Genomic DNA, 16,117 nt, shown 5'->3' on the forward strand with positions numbered 1-16,117 from the left:
CAACTAACTGTAGTTACATTACTAATCATACAAATAATATTATTCTCAATTAAAGACTGAAGGATTGCTTCCTGGAAAAGTAACAAATTTCACATGTACACAAGTTACTCCCAGACATATCTGTTCAACCCTAACATACCTCAAGCAGCTGAAGAATGGGTATTCATGCTATTCAATAAGAAGACATAGTAGTCAAGTCACCAGACGTAGCGCCTACGGTCGTTTTGACTGTTGATATGGACGTTGAGAAATTGTCGTTCTCATATACTAGATGGCTTATGAAAAGCATGAAGGGAGAAATGTTGTGCGTTTGACATGACAACCTTACGACGGAGCATTTTGCAATGAAAAATACGTTATTGGATAATTATCAAGGTCCACAGCCACCAGATAGATCATGACTGTACGTGGTGACATGGACCGCAACGACGTGGTGAGACTCTAAATTAGTCTTAATTTAACGTACTCAATGTCTGTAGGTGTGTGGACAACCGTTTGTTCCTGGTGCTATTGTTTTTTGTTGTTCTTTTCTGTCCGTTACGAAAATTTAAGTACGAAATATCTTAAGCCTATAAAATTACTTAGCTCTGACCTGTGAGGAACAAAGATTTCAAACTATATCATCTATCGGTAACCCAGTTAAGTCAACGATACTTATTCTGATTAAATTCCCAGTTACATCTTTTCTTGTTTCAATATATAATTGATATTCAACATGAGTGTGTTTGAGCTCTTTGTAGCTGTAATGTATTTAAAACATAGCATAAATTTTAAGGTCAGAGGCACATTGTTGACCTTAATTCTGCAGTAATGATAACCGTTAATTTGATTTTATAAAAAAACGTTGAGGATCCATTCTTGTGGCCGAAATCTTATTTCTAGAATTCAAATGTATTCAATTTTTGTGTTTGTTGGAATGCGCTTGAGGCTATTCTCTGATCTCAGTTTAACAAGGTAATATTTTTTTATGAAAAATAGCCTAATCTAGTTTTATCTTCACCTTACATACTTATGTAGCAAGTTTTCAGTTAGTCTGAAGACATTTCCAGGAAATGCTAACACAATCTAATTCGAACTAAGGAAAAGGTCGTTTCCAAACAATACTATATATTCTTTTTTAAATTGATAATTTATGTAAATTAATGAAAAACATTATTTGATTGTTTTTAATTTACACATTCAACATTTATGAACTAAGGAGGGAGGTACTCGTTCGGCATCGGGTTTTAGGTCGTTGGGCGACCTGAGAGGGTCAGGTTCTCATTTGACTTCTTCCTCCTGGGTGGAGAGACGTCGACTGTCTTAGTAGAACTTTAAAAACTGTGATGATGTGTTGGAATGGTTAACGTTCACAGGTTGAAAGCACATAAGAGTAGAGCTCCAGTGTATTTTACCTCCAGGTTAATGGCAAGGGCTCAAGTGAAGTCAAAAATTTCTGAACGAAGATTCAGAAGGCTTAGATTTTTCCTGAGCTTGGATTGGCCCATATTGAAAATCATCTATCACTTAGTGATTGGCCAGTGGATGGATTGTGGCTGAAATGGTTTTTCCAGGAGAAAAGTAAGCGATGAAGAACAAAAAATCTAGTTACTGTGATCACAAAATAGTCAGTAAAAGAAAATCAATCATTTGCTCAAATTGTCTAGATCAAGAAGGTTGAAGGACATAATATGAACTTGGATACATTTGAAAAGAATAGTACTTACCAATTCTGTGGACAACTCAACTGAAGGCAGTCAGCTGGCTCTAGCTGTTCTCGAAAGGACTAAAAAAATGAAAACATTCCAAAAATGGATGTTATAGCTGTGAATAATTCAATCACTGTTCTTGGTCTGTTCCCTGGATTGTGCAGCTTTAAAATGTCAGTTGAGGAGTTACTTAGCAGTGACTGTTGACTTGAGTATATTTGTAGAAGAAAGTGCAAGTGAAAAGGTTTGGGCCACTAACTAACAATGCCCTAGTTTGGATCTGTGACTTTAGTAGCCACTTGATCTGGCTGTCTACCACAACCATCTGAAAAAAAAATCAATCGAAAAAAAATAATTCTAACAACTGGCGAACAGAAAAAAAAGATGGAGGTCGAGGAAAAACCCCTGACGAGAATTCGCCTGGGAACAGCTTACAGTAAAGACCAAGTCATCGATCTAAAAATGGTCCTCTTTAGTGGCATCTTGAGCATAAATGTCTTGCACAGGTAGAAAGAAACATCTTATTAATGATAAGGAAACACGATATGATGTATATGGAATCCAGTCTAAAATTCTAGGAGTAATTGAAAGAGACTGATATCGCTTATCTACAATCATGTTCGCGTGTCAAGCGTCCTAAAGGCTATGTTCAGATGATTAGGTAGTCGGTAGCCATCTTATACCTAACTACCGAATTTAATAATTCACATAGCTCAGCAACAGGCTGCTATAACCCACGAAAAAATGTTAGAAAGATTAAACCAGGTCTCTGCTATGATAAATAATAATGAACCAACTCTTAATTATCTACATCAACAACTAACGTATTTACTGTAGTCGTTAAGAGGGAAATAACACTTGATAGTTGCAGGTCAAGATTAAAACAAATGTTGACAGCGGTGAAGGTAACTTGACCAGTTTAGAGGGGACTTCTAAAATAATTTTCTGACGTATTTTTGATACCATCAGATCTTGTTATAAGGGCGTAGACAAAAACGGTTTGGAGTAGGCTTAGAACCCCCCCCTCTCCAAAAAATAAATAAAGAAATAAGGCTAGCATATTGTAAACACAATATAATATGGCGCAAAAACAATGCAAGAAAATACCGCTATTAGGGATCTTTTTTTTAAAACAACAACACATATTTTACTGATAATACCTCATCAATAGCAATACTCATTACTGTTTGTTTTCTGTAGGAAAGAACCATCAAAGAGTCTAAGATAGTCTCTTTTCTTGATACGTTAAAACTACAAAAATTAAGCTAAATCAACTGGTGTGAGTCTATTTCCAAAATAATCAATTCTTGATCGTACTGGATCCGATTCTACAAATCTACTGCTTCTGAAAAAAACGATTCCAATTTTTAATTATCTATAAAATTATTAATGAATTTTGAATAATTACGTTACTTTTTCAAATTATTAACTCATTCTCTCAGATGATATAGCACGCATCTAGCTATTGCCAAATATGCCTTCCATTCTTCACTGTGTGGTGTCATGACTACAGTAATCTTTTTCTTTTGTCACAACAACGAAAATTTCAGCAAGACAACCAGAGTTCTTGGTATGGAAATGAGAAGAAAACAGTCATGAGATACACGTGAATGTATCATCCCACATAAAAAAATCATATTTTTAATTGGATTGGAATTTTTTCATGTAAGAATTTGTTTTTAATTTATATTTTAATGTTAGTAATCGGTGTAAACGCCAGCTTCTTATTCAGCCAGCTATTCATACGAATTAAGTTTTTATTTAAAGTAAATTTTTGTTTATTTAAGTTAAATAATTGGAACTTACGGATGCTGTGTCCCATATTTTTTTAAGTCCCTGTTCTTTTGTGATATTTACTTTTAATTTCTTAATAAACTATTTAATTTTGTCCCTCTTCCAAGACTGAAACAGAGTAAGCATCTGTAAGAATTCTCAATTTAATTCTATCATAAGGCTTTTAACTATATCATAGTTTTCTTTATAGTTTTGCTTAAAATTGCAAGAGTTGAACAGAAAATAATAATAATAATGTTTGTTTTTGAATTTCGCGCAAAGCTACAAGAGGGCTATCTGCGCTAGCCGTCCCTAATTATAATAATAATTTTCTTTCTGTTTCCAAAACCAAAACATTGTACTGACGTTTGCATTACGTACTTCTATGAGCACTGGGATGCTCGGTCGACTTGTCGATAGTTTTTTTTTTCTGCCACTGAGATCAAGGGTTCGATCCCCAGCAAGGGAAGAATTTCAACTTTTTGTGGAAGGGAAGATACTTCAGTGCTCAACATGTGCATCTAAAGTAGATTTTCTTGGGGCAGATAGACTTAACTGATTTGAGGTCTGATAAATGAACAACCCTACACAAGTCATTACATTATACAAGAGTGTTTTAAAGTTCCTTTAGTTGTTGTTGTTAAACGTTTCCCCCTGTTCGTTTAGACCAATATTAGAAAAATAAATATAAGACTATATTTTTTACTCCTCCCCACGGCTTTGAAATAGCATTTTTATATTACGTTGTGGAATCGATTTCAAATTAAGGAATCTTTTTCTGAATTGGTTTGGTTTGTTTGGAAGTTCGCGCAAAGCTACACGAGGGCTATCTGCGCTAGCTGTCCCTAAGTTAGCAGTGAAAGACTAGAGGAAAGGCAGCTAGTCATCACCACCCACCGCCAACTCTTGGGCTACTCTTTTACCAACGAATAGTGGGATTGACTGTCACGTTATAACGCCCCCACCGGTTAAAAGGGGCGAGCATGTTTGATGAAACGGAGATTCGGCTTTGCAACCCCCAGATTGCGAGTAGAGCGCCCTAACCACCTGGCCATGCCAGACCCTTTTCTTTTGCAAGCGACTCCAATATTTTATGGTACAATTTACAGTCTTAGCAAACTATGGACCCTTGGATTCACAGCCCGACACGCTATTCACCTGGTCACGCCCGGCCTCTCATGTTTAAAATATATATAATATATTATAAATTTTTAGTAACTTAAATTTGAAATAAATCTATATAAATATAATAGTACTGTCAGTTGTATGTCCATGTAACTACTTTGCAGTGTGTGAATAGATCTTCACCAAAATTGGTGCGGAGGTTCATTTGGCCTATGCGGGGGTACATACAAATTTTCATTTTGCGTTATTCGGTTTTTATGGGCACTTTTGCGTTTTTTTACCACTCTTTCGTCCCCTGTTGATGGATCTTCACCAAATGTGGCATGAAGGTTTATTGGGTCCAAGCGGAGATACATGCAAACTCGCGGTTTCAGGTTTTGTGTTTTGCAGTTTATGTAGGCGATTTTTTACAATTACGTATAAGGGAAGCAGCTTTTCATGTCCTAAGATAACCTTTCATTAATCATGAATTTACCTTCCGTCCAGGGGGCGGGTAGTCCAGCTAGTCTTTAAATATAATATGTTACTAAACATTTAACAAAAGGCATTTTTGACTATTAGGTTAAGGCTTAGACACACTGAAGTGTTACAAACCTTAGATTACTGAACTTAAAATACAAGTATTAAATAAAAAACATTTAATTGTATTTTCTAAATGTAAAATGATGTAAGGATGACAGTCCCAAAAAGAATGCAAACAAGAATATGAGGATGATACAGCTACATATAGACCACCCCTTCATGAATTTCAATATTAAAATTTAATGCTATACTGTAAAGTGCATACTTGACTTTAATATTACTGCAGTTGAAAGTTACATATTCCTGACTGTTTTAAAGTAAAGATCTCTGTCACCGTTGATTTTTTTAGCGTGCATATTTGTATTATACCTATTAACTACCTTGGCTATCCCTACTGACAGAGTCTACCGACTCTATGATAATGTATTAGTGACGAGAATGGAATAATTTTTCCCATTTGAATTTAAAATAAAATGTTATATTTCTTGTGAAGAGTAGAAAATGAACCTCAAGGTTGTGTAAATCGAAAAAAATTCTCTTTTCAACATCAATACTATTTAATTATTAAGGATTATTTAGAACAGTGCTGAAGAAGCAGTTTTAAACGCCATAAAAAACAACGGACATAGAAATATATCTAAGCAAAAAACGTTTTCAATTCAGTTGAAATGCTTATTAGATAATACTGTTTTGATTTTATGTAATAAACAATGTTTAAACTTGATAAAATGTCTATGTATTTTAGTTATCTTCCAAGTCCAATTTGAGACCAGATTAAATGAAAAAGGAAGTTTCAGAACTTACACACGAAAGAAAACTTACTATAACATGTTGAAAGCAAATCCTCGACGGAGCACACAGTCGTATGATCCACCGGTTTGAACATGTGAGTAATTTGTAATATACCAATTCAAACTCGTTATTCAGGCTCAGTGAATGGCAAAAACCTACAATCAAGAAAATAAACAACAAAAATCTGATGCAAATGATGCACGCATTGCATCAGCCTCAACTAACGTACCTTATGTTTTAAACGCATTGAATGATTTATATATATATATAGCAAGTTAAAAATTTAATTAGATTCTCCTTATTATTCCGTTACGATTTTGAATTTGATGGAGAGAGTATGCAAAGCCAATAAATATATATATTATTACAGTAGTGTTTTACAGTAACTTCATAAAATGTAATCAGTAGCCTTACTAAGATTCTCTGTAGATATTTCACTTAAGATTTTGTTATGACCTAGCAGACTTGGATGAAAAGATCAAAATACCTTTAATTGATATATACATCTATATACATATATATATATGAGTAAAAAAAAAGTTACTTCTTTCAAATAATGTCCACTATAAAACAAAACAAAAAAGGCAATATTCTTGTATCAAATTATTTGAACAACTTGTCTGTACCGGTTCTACAGCCTTTTGTACGCCATTCTTCAGTAACTGTTGCAAACAGATATAAAGTCAACATGACCTTATCAGAAAATCTTCAACCTGCGTGCCCACTTTGATTCCAACAAGGACAAACACATATCCTAAACATATATTAACGCCCTCTCCGGGATAACTGTTAATGAAAATAAAATGTACATGCAATTAGATACATGAGTTATTTTTTGTTCAATATTCGCTAAATCTTTTCCCATCTCTTTCACGCGCAATTAATTTCTTTTTAGTTAGTTCTTGTTCTATATATTTATGATGTTCCATTTAGTGTCTAAAAGTGAAATAGCTAAATGTATTATATATATATGTGTGGGTGTGTGTGTAGTTAAATATAATTTTTTATAGAAAAAACAAGATTAAGAAGTACGTGACACTTAGAGATCTATTCAAAACGTTTATGAATGCTTTGTGATACTTTGTGTTTTACTTATTAAAAATTCAAACTCCTTCTTACCAAATTGTTTGTAACAAATATAGAGGTCTGAGTACGTTATATTCAAACGATTTTGAATATGCAAGTCATCAAGCCACGTGACAAACATAGCAGATATTAAGTCGCGGTGGAACGGAATGCAACAGAATTTCATTTTGACATTTTTTGGTGTTTCGTAGGTAGTATGATGCCAACGAAAATTTATTGCACTTTACGATGCAAAATATTCACACACTCAGACCAGGAGGGTATGTTGAGATCGGGATTTAGAACTTTCAAGATGCAGACATCCTTTGTACTTATTGGTATTGAAAAATATAGGAATGTGGATCAAGGTGGGGTGCCAGAACCATCCAGAAAAAACTTGCAACAAGTCGTGTCCCAGCTGTGGTAAGTAAAGTGCGACGTCTTGTAACAAATGAGAATCCACGAAAACAAAGATGAGAGGCAAAAGTTGTCGTATCCCAGGCAACAGTATGCAACAACATTAAGTCAGATGTACACAAGTTGCTTTCATAACTACATTTTAACATTGTCTGGTGTTTCGTAGGTAATGTTATGCCAATGGAAATTGGTTGCTCTTTCCGACGCAAAATATTCACACACTCAGATCATAAAGGTGTATTCAGATTGGAATTTAGAATTTTTAAGATGGATATATTCCTTGTACTTATTGGCATTGAAACAGAATCACCCAGAAAAAGACTTGCAACAAGTTGTGTCCCAGGTAACATTATGCAACATCATCAAGTTAGATGTACACAAGTTACTTTCAGGACATATCCAGAAAGGGAAGACCCACTATGAAAGTTGTATAAACGGTACCTACGGTGAAAAATGGCAGTACATGGTGACACACTACTAGACGGATGTTTACCTTGATAACAAGTCTCATACTATTTGCCACTGTCAATTGGTAAAAAATGTTACTAAAAGTGCTACATTGCATGTCACAAAACTTTTGTCAAGCGATCCATAATCATTTCTGGATATTAAGTCGAGAGCAAATTAGGAATTAATTTCCTTAAAAAGCGGATACATTAATACAAAAACAGCACGTTTATTAACTAAGATTACATTAATTAATATTATTAATGCTTCAATAAAGCTAAATATTTTATATTTATATTTAACATAGATTCGACGAAATTTTACCTAACTCTATCTATTTGTCATGTACCTATATTTCAAATGCAACCTTTTTAACCACAAAACTAATATTGGCCAACTTTGAGTTACAAATATGTTTCCAATTGATAGGAAAATATATGTTGCCTTACATTATAAGGACATATTTATTACATTTGTAAAAAATCTTTTAGTTAATACTGTAAAATGTAAATTGGAAAATTAATGTCTTTCTTTTAATTAAAATTTATGCAAATATATTGATATAAACGTTCTTCATAATCTAATGTCATCGTTTTTATAAATTTGGTATTTGGAACAGACTATGTAGTACCACCATATATATATATATATATTGTTAGCAATTATATAATATAGTTTTTATGAATTATATTAATGATATAAAACGTGTTAACAAAGTTATTATCGGAGTTCATAGAACAGTGTTTACATTTAGTAATAAAGCTTTTTTTTCATTTGCTGTAGCCACTCCCCCCCCAGTGGCACAGCGGTATGTATGCGGACGTACAACGCTAGAAACCGGGTTTCGATAGGCCATTGTGTAGCTTTGTGCATAGATTCAAACAAATAAACAAACATTTGCCGTAAAACATTTCTAGGGCTAGTTTCGCTTTATCAAAGAAAAAAATATTTTTTGCCATATATTAGGCGTATTATGGTTTTTATCATTACACTTAAAAATACAGCGTATTATATTTTTTATCACTACACTTAAAAACACAGCGTATTATATTTTTTATCACTACACTTAAAAATACAGCGTGTTATATTTTTTTATCACTACACTCAAAAATACAGCGTATTATATTTTTAACACTACTTTCAAAAATATATGAGAAACATATATATTCAGTGGGCTGACAATTTTTTCGATACATAAACTCTGGGAAAATATTTTTGGTATCAAATTGTTGGAAATATTATGCAGATACCAAAAATCTATGATAGTAGTCGCAACTGAGTAGCTTAAGGAGTTTATTGACTATAAAAAGTAATATAGGTCGTAAAATTTTAAATCGTATATCTCTGCTCCAAAGTCGAAGTTGAGGCCATTTTATAGATACAAATAACACTTTTGTAATTTCCTTTTACAAAAATTGTTAAATTACATGACAATTAGCAATGAAATTAATAGCCATGAAATTTATACAACCGGATTGTGCTTGGACCACAAAGAGTATGCATCTGTTATTATGTAAAAAACCAAAGACCCACAATAATTAAGTTCTACTATCTTACATGTTCCCATCTGGACCATATCTAAGCACTAGGACCATAAATCACACCCACACCTTACCCAGTTCAAAGTTAATTACATAAACCACAACATTAACAGTAGGTCCAGATTCTCGAGAAGTTACAAATTATATCCTGTTAGGTGCTTTTTGGGCTCATTCAGCTTGTTGTAGCTTCACATCTACATTGCTTTTCACAGATCTTTATTGAAACATTATTTTTAAAATACGTTTAATGTCATGAATATTTGTTATTGTCTTTAATATCTATTTAAACATTATCTGTGGACACTTATAAGGATACATCTGTTTTTGTATACTGCTGGATTGCGTAATCATTTCTAGAGTTATCATCATCATCAGAACTTTTTTAGGTAAGCATTTGTATTTACTCATGCATCTTTAAAATGTTCTGTATAATAATTTACTCAATATAAACTGAAACTTTATATTAGCTATTTTATATTGGTATGCCCAAAGTGATAAAATATTATGTTTCTACCAACACAAAATTGCTATTTCATTGTTCTGACAATAATTTGTTTTGTAGGTAATTCACTATGGAGAAGGAAAGTCCCCACAAGAAAAAATTAAACTTACCACATTATCAAAGGCATCATGTGTCACCCATTGCACAGACGACAGTACAGAGTTAGTAACACTAAAATATAATGCGTCATAGAAGACACTAGAAGGAGCAGCGCTTATTAAAAACCACAAAGTTCTCATGGAACTTGGTGAAAAAATGCGAGAAGATCAAGTGTTCAACATTGCATATCACAGAAAATGTAGATCCATTTTCACAATGAAAAGGGCTCTGGATCTGCTCACTAAGAAACAGACTCTGTTGGCATAAGAAGGACTACAGAACATTCTAGAACAACATGGTCATTCCACAGAACCAAGAAAATCTTCAAGGCAATAAGATACTGCCTTCAGATTTTATGATGTAGAGTGTGCCTTTTGTAACAAGGTACATAAATATGAGAGAAAAAAAAGGAAGAAGAGACTGTTTAGCAATATGTGTAGACCTACAAGAAAATTTGAAGATTAGAGAGGCACCTATTGTCCAAGTTGAGCAGAGAAGTTATGGCAGCAGAAGGGCATTATCACAGATCCTGCTATAAATCTTACACTTTCATGTGTTCTCCACAACAACAAGGAAATGAGGCACAAGATGAATATGGAAATGCTGACGCCCTGGAATTCCCAAACCTTTGTGACTTCATACGAAACAAATTGATTCAAAATCCTCAAGTTACGCTCGTGACAGAACTAACAAATATAATGATCACGTGGATCAAGGAATCAGAAGTCATTGAAATGAAGGATTCACCAAAAAAATAATTTGAAATGCAAGTTAGCAAATGAATTTAAAAGCAGTCTCAAATTCCTGAAAACAAAAAAGGGCAAAGTATGTGTTGTTCCAGGAAACCTTGGCAGGGATGATCTAGCACTTGAGAATATTGATCTGAAATAAGAAATCGAGCAATTGAAATTACAGTCTTTCAAAGCAAAGGAATGCATGCAAATATAACCAAAGTAACTTTGCATGTAAGGAAATAGTTGAACTATAAGTTGATGACCAGTGACCTCCTTATCCGGCAGAAACAAAGGTAGCAAATGTTAGAATTCTTTCCTCTCAATATTGCTGACCACCATTTTCACTGGAAACAGCTCACATCAAGAGATGACCCAGCGAACAAAGTTGGCCATTTCTCCTCTGGGACAAGACCTTACTCACTGGGTCTACAATGGCAAGCAACAAACACCAAAACACATTCTCTTACCACATACTGTGAAAACGCTCACAGGAAATGTGGAATTGATTCAGATGTTGAACTGCCTTGGTCATGGAATATCTTACAGCCAGTTCACGGAAATTGATAGTGGTCTTTGTCTGCAGAAGCTAACCATCAACCCTGACACTGACGCTCCACTATCCGATATCAACATGTAATATGTAAGCACAACCCTTGGTTGGGACAAAATTGATCGACCGGAGGAAACTTTGAATGGATAAGGTACATCATATGGTATCATTGTCATTGCTATTCAGCCAGAGATTCAAGGACCTCAGCTTCTTAGGCAAAGCCAACCTGAGGTTCAAAGAACAGGATGAAGGAGCATAAATGTTTATGAGAATCCTGTCCAGCTCTACAATGCAGGAGAAAAGATGGAACCCCCTAGATGACAGTTTGTGGAGGTTGAGCACAAAGATATTATTGATGAAGAAAAAATAAAAATATTTTGTGGGTTTTTGCCAGGCTGCATAATCAAGTCCAACAGTCTGTGAGTATTTGAAGTGGATTCAACATTCAAGTTCATAATGCATAATATATAACTGAAAGTAACATTGAATACTTGCGTATAATTAATGCGCCAACAACAGACATGTCAACAGTTTATGAAATTATGAGATACATTAACATTATTTGTTTACTCAGATATATCTGGATATGTTACTGCTGCTCATGATTAAGAGTTTTTCACTGAAAATCTGAAAAAATGTGGTGCTAGACTTAAATCATGTAAAATATGTGCAATTAGTTATTATTACGTAATAAATTAGTTAAAATTTGGAAAGTTTTCTTTTGCTATATTTATTACTTTAAAATACAACTACAGTCCATTATTTTGTGTCAAACAGTTCAACAGATTTCACTAACAGCAAAACTGTCACAACTAAAAACTTAAATAACCCCATTTTTATAACCTTAAGCTACTCGTCTGAGATTGATACCATAGTACATTGGGTTTTAGAAATAATAAATGTATGATACATTTTTCCAGAATTTATATACCAAATCCACGAAATTTTCCTGACTGCCCGCTGACTAATAATATTAGAATAATTTATAGTTGTGAAATACTTAATTAATTGGCAAAGAAGTTTCTATTTAACGTATAGAGGTGAATATGATGTTATTATCGTGTTAATGAACTCTTCCTCACTTATGATTAAATTATCCCTAATTATACTTAATTACCAATAGTATTCCAAACATTTTATTTTAGTAATAGTCTTTGGTTTAAAGTCACGTTTTAGTTGTATTCTACATAAAAATACGTAATGATGAAACCACAGTTTATTTTACAGTGGCAGATCCAGAGTTAGTGTTTCGGAGGGGGAGGGGGCAAAATTTTGGAGAGATGGCGCCAAACCGAGCGCGAGCATCTATGGCGTGGGGTCCTTTGGCCCACCCGGTGGGTCCACGAGCGAAGCTCTCAGAAGATCTGCGCTTTTGTTAGAGAAATATGCCTAAAATGACTGGAAAATCATCTCGTATACTTTCAATGCTAAACTTTCAAATATACTTCACATTACACGAAATCATACTAACAAACCACGTGTTTGTGGGCTAAAATCATCATGACATTTATATTTTTTCTTTCGTTTGGAGGCCTTGATCCTTTTTGGACCCCTCACCCATGAATTATTAAGTACTTTTAATTAATATAACATACTGAGTTTGCAGTTGTCTGATTAATTAATTCTGATTAATAAATCTACATCCATTTCATTTAATTATAACGCCTTGTCTATTTCATTTGGTAAAAATAGTGTGGTCACTTATTATTATTACATATTATCCCCTCTTCTTAGAATTACTAGTGTGGTTTTCTTCCGTTGACGCTGTAGTTAACCCACTTCCATAACAAAAAAAAAACTATCTTCCTGGTTCGCCAGTTCTTCTGAATAATAGTAAATTTAATTCAAGTTAAAATAAGAATAGATAAATAAATGGTATTAGAAATGGATAAATAATAGTGTGTGTGAATCCTTGCAGTAATTCTGATTTATAAGTGACTTGAATAATATCAATATCAGTTTGTTTAATCTAGTTCACACCATAACAGTTGTTGTTGCTGTTCGTGAATTTAATAATATAAGTAGCGCTGGACCAATACCGTGTCTCGTATGACCTCGTCGGCACTAAATGTGACGGGCCCGGCACTCGACTCGCAATCTGAGGGTCGCGGGTTCGAATCCCCGTCACACCAAACATGCTCGCCCTTTCAGCCGTGGGGGCGTTATAATGTGACGGTCAATCCCACTATTCGCTGGTAAAAGAGTTGGCGGTGGGTGGTGATGACTAGCTGCCTTCCCTCTAGTCTTACACTGCTAAATTAGGTACGGCTAGCGCAGATAGCCCTCGTGTAGCTTTGCGCGAAATTAAAAAAGAACAACAAAAACAAACAAACTAAATGTGACAGATGTAGTGTAGTTGTCATATAATTACATGCTTTTTTCTTTGCTTTTACTAATAAGTTCTTATAAATACATTCTGGACTAGGTAACGCAAACCGTTTTAAAGTATTTATATCTCTTGTGGACTTATCAAAATAGTAGATTTTAACTGTTAAAAAGTGACATATAAAAACAAACTTTTAATTAATTTCTGTTATGCTTTTCTCATAACGTAATAAATTATGTTTGTAATTGACGAATCTAGTAATTCTGATTTAATTCGAGATTATTTATTTGTTACTTTGCTTACTTTCATTAGTTTACGTTATGCGTCTTTTATTTCTTTCGGTAATAAATACCTAATGGTAATAGTTGGAAAAATAGTATTTTCAAAAGTTAACGTTTAAATTTATTTATCTTATTTTCAGTGTGCAAAAAAAAATATATATCTTCGTTATTCACTGCTCTAGAACTATTTGCACTAGTCATCCTTAAGTTAGAAGTGATACAGTAAAAGGAAGGTAGCTAGTCAACACCACCCATGGTCACGTCTTGGGCTACCTTAATTAAAAAATAGGATTAGCCGCAATATTATAACGCCCACACGGCTGGAAGGACGAACATGTTCGGTGATGGGGTTCGAACCCGCGACCTGCAGATTGCGAGTCGACCCCCCCCCAACCTAATCACCAGGTCGTGTCAGGCCAATATTTCAGAGGCTCTCTGAATTTGTTTGCTTGTTGTCAAGTTTCACTCAAGACTTTTTTCAAGTTTTTAATTAATAATTTTATTTAAACTGTCTGGCCACCTTCACTTCTTTGATTGATGTATGTATATGCAACAAGCTGCTGTGCAGAAATAGGAAATTAAAATGTTATACTTTTTTATGCTTTCTAAGCCTAAAGTTGCTATGTGAAGTAATTAGAGAACTTTAAAATAACTAATAACTATTAACAGGTAAAATAACTAATTAGCTATTAAGTATTTCCGTTGTTGGACAGTGTTTGTTAATTTGACAAGTTTTACCAGTTGTTTGACTCGTATAACTCGCAAGCAAATGTATGATTCACACATGAAACCATTTTCAAATACACTGTTTTTGTTTATTTGTTTTTCTCTTTCGATGAATTTGAGAATACCATGTTAACAATCATCATCATCATCAAGTGCCGTGCTTCGTAGCGTAGGCGAACATGTCTCTCCATCTTTCCCGGTCCCAGACACTTGTGATTACATCAGTCACTCTCTCTTTGTGTAACCAAATGGTTAAGCTGTCCAGGATCTTCTCTCGGCTGTCCACCTCTAGTTCTTTTCCCCACAGATTTCTCAGTTGTCACCAAGTGTTCCATCCCTCATCACATGACCAAAGAATGCTACTTCTCTTTTTTATACTTTTGGTATCAATGTTCTTTTTGTTTCTGTTTGTTTTAGAACTTCTTCATTTGTTTCCGGTCTTTGTAGGAAACCCTAAACATTCTCTTCATTCGTTTTCCGGTCTTTGCAGGAAGCCCTAATCATTCTACACAGGAACCATATTTCGGTCGCGTTAAGTGATTTTTTTCATTTGTTTGTTTATTGTCAATGATTCGCAACTGTACATCAAGATTGGTTCAATGTAGCAACTAAGAACTCTTTTGAGCATTTCCATTGATATATCTTTTTTAGCAATATATTTTCCATCTTCATAAATGTTGTCTAAGCCTGTGCATTTCTGCTCTTGACCTCATTTTGACACCTGCCATCTAATGCAATCCGTGTCCCTAAGTATTTGAACTTGTATATTTGATTGAGAAGGGTCCCAATTAATGATAAGTGCATTTTGGACTGGCTTCTTTCTTTGATATACCATAGTGTCTGTTTTCCTGTTGTTTAGGCTGAGTCCCATGTTTCCGCTTTCTTTATTTACAATGTCAAGTAAAGACTCAAGATCTTTTTCCGTTCCTACTATTAACACTGTGTCATCAGCATATCTGATATTGTTTACATTGTTGCCTCTAATATTTATGCCTGGCATGTCTTCTATCTCACTCAATGTTAACAATAGATATCTCAAAATATCAATAATACTAGCATAAGAGATACCGAACACATATCTAAAACTATTCGTGTTATGCTGTTATTGAGAGAATATGAGATGTAGGTGAGACTTCACGTGGGAGTGATGCATACTTTGCGTATAAAGGTCATGTCTGTCATCTCAATTAACCATCTATCATCTTCCATGTCTATCTGTTGATTTCAACAATACCTTTTGCCCGGACTGTGCGATTTCTTACATTACGTTGAGTACTACGGTAGAGCTGGTTTACAGAACTCTGAACAAGCAGGGAAGTTTAAATATCTGTGCATTGACTTCTACGTTAGAGCCGGTTTACAGGCTTTGAACAAGCAGGAAAGTTATAATATATTGTGCATTGAATGTTGCGGTAGAACTGGTTTACGGGCTTTAAACAAGCAGGACAGTTTTAATATCCGTGCATTGAATGCTACAGTAGAGCTGGTTTACAGAGCTTTAAACAAGCAGGACAGTTTTAATATCCGTG

The sequence above is a fragment of the Limulus polyphemus genome, unplaced genomic scaffold, assembly GCF_000517525.1.
Source record: "Limulus polyphemus unplaced genomic scaffold, Limulus_polyphemus-2.1.2 Scaffold94, whole genome shotgun sequence".
In the NCBI taxonomy this organism is placed as follows: Eukaryota; Metazoa; Arthropoda; class Merostomata; order Xiphosura; family Limulidae; genus Limulus; species Limulus polyphemus.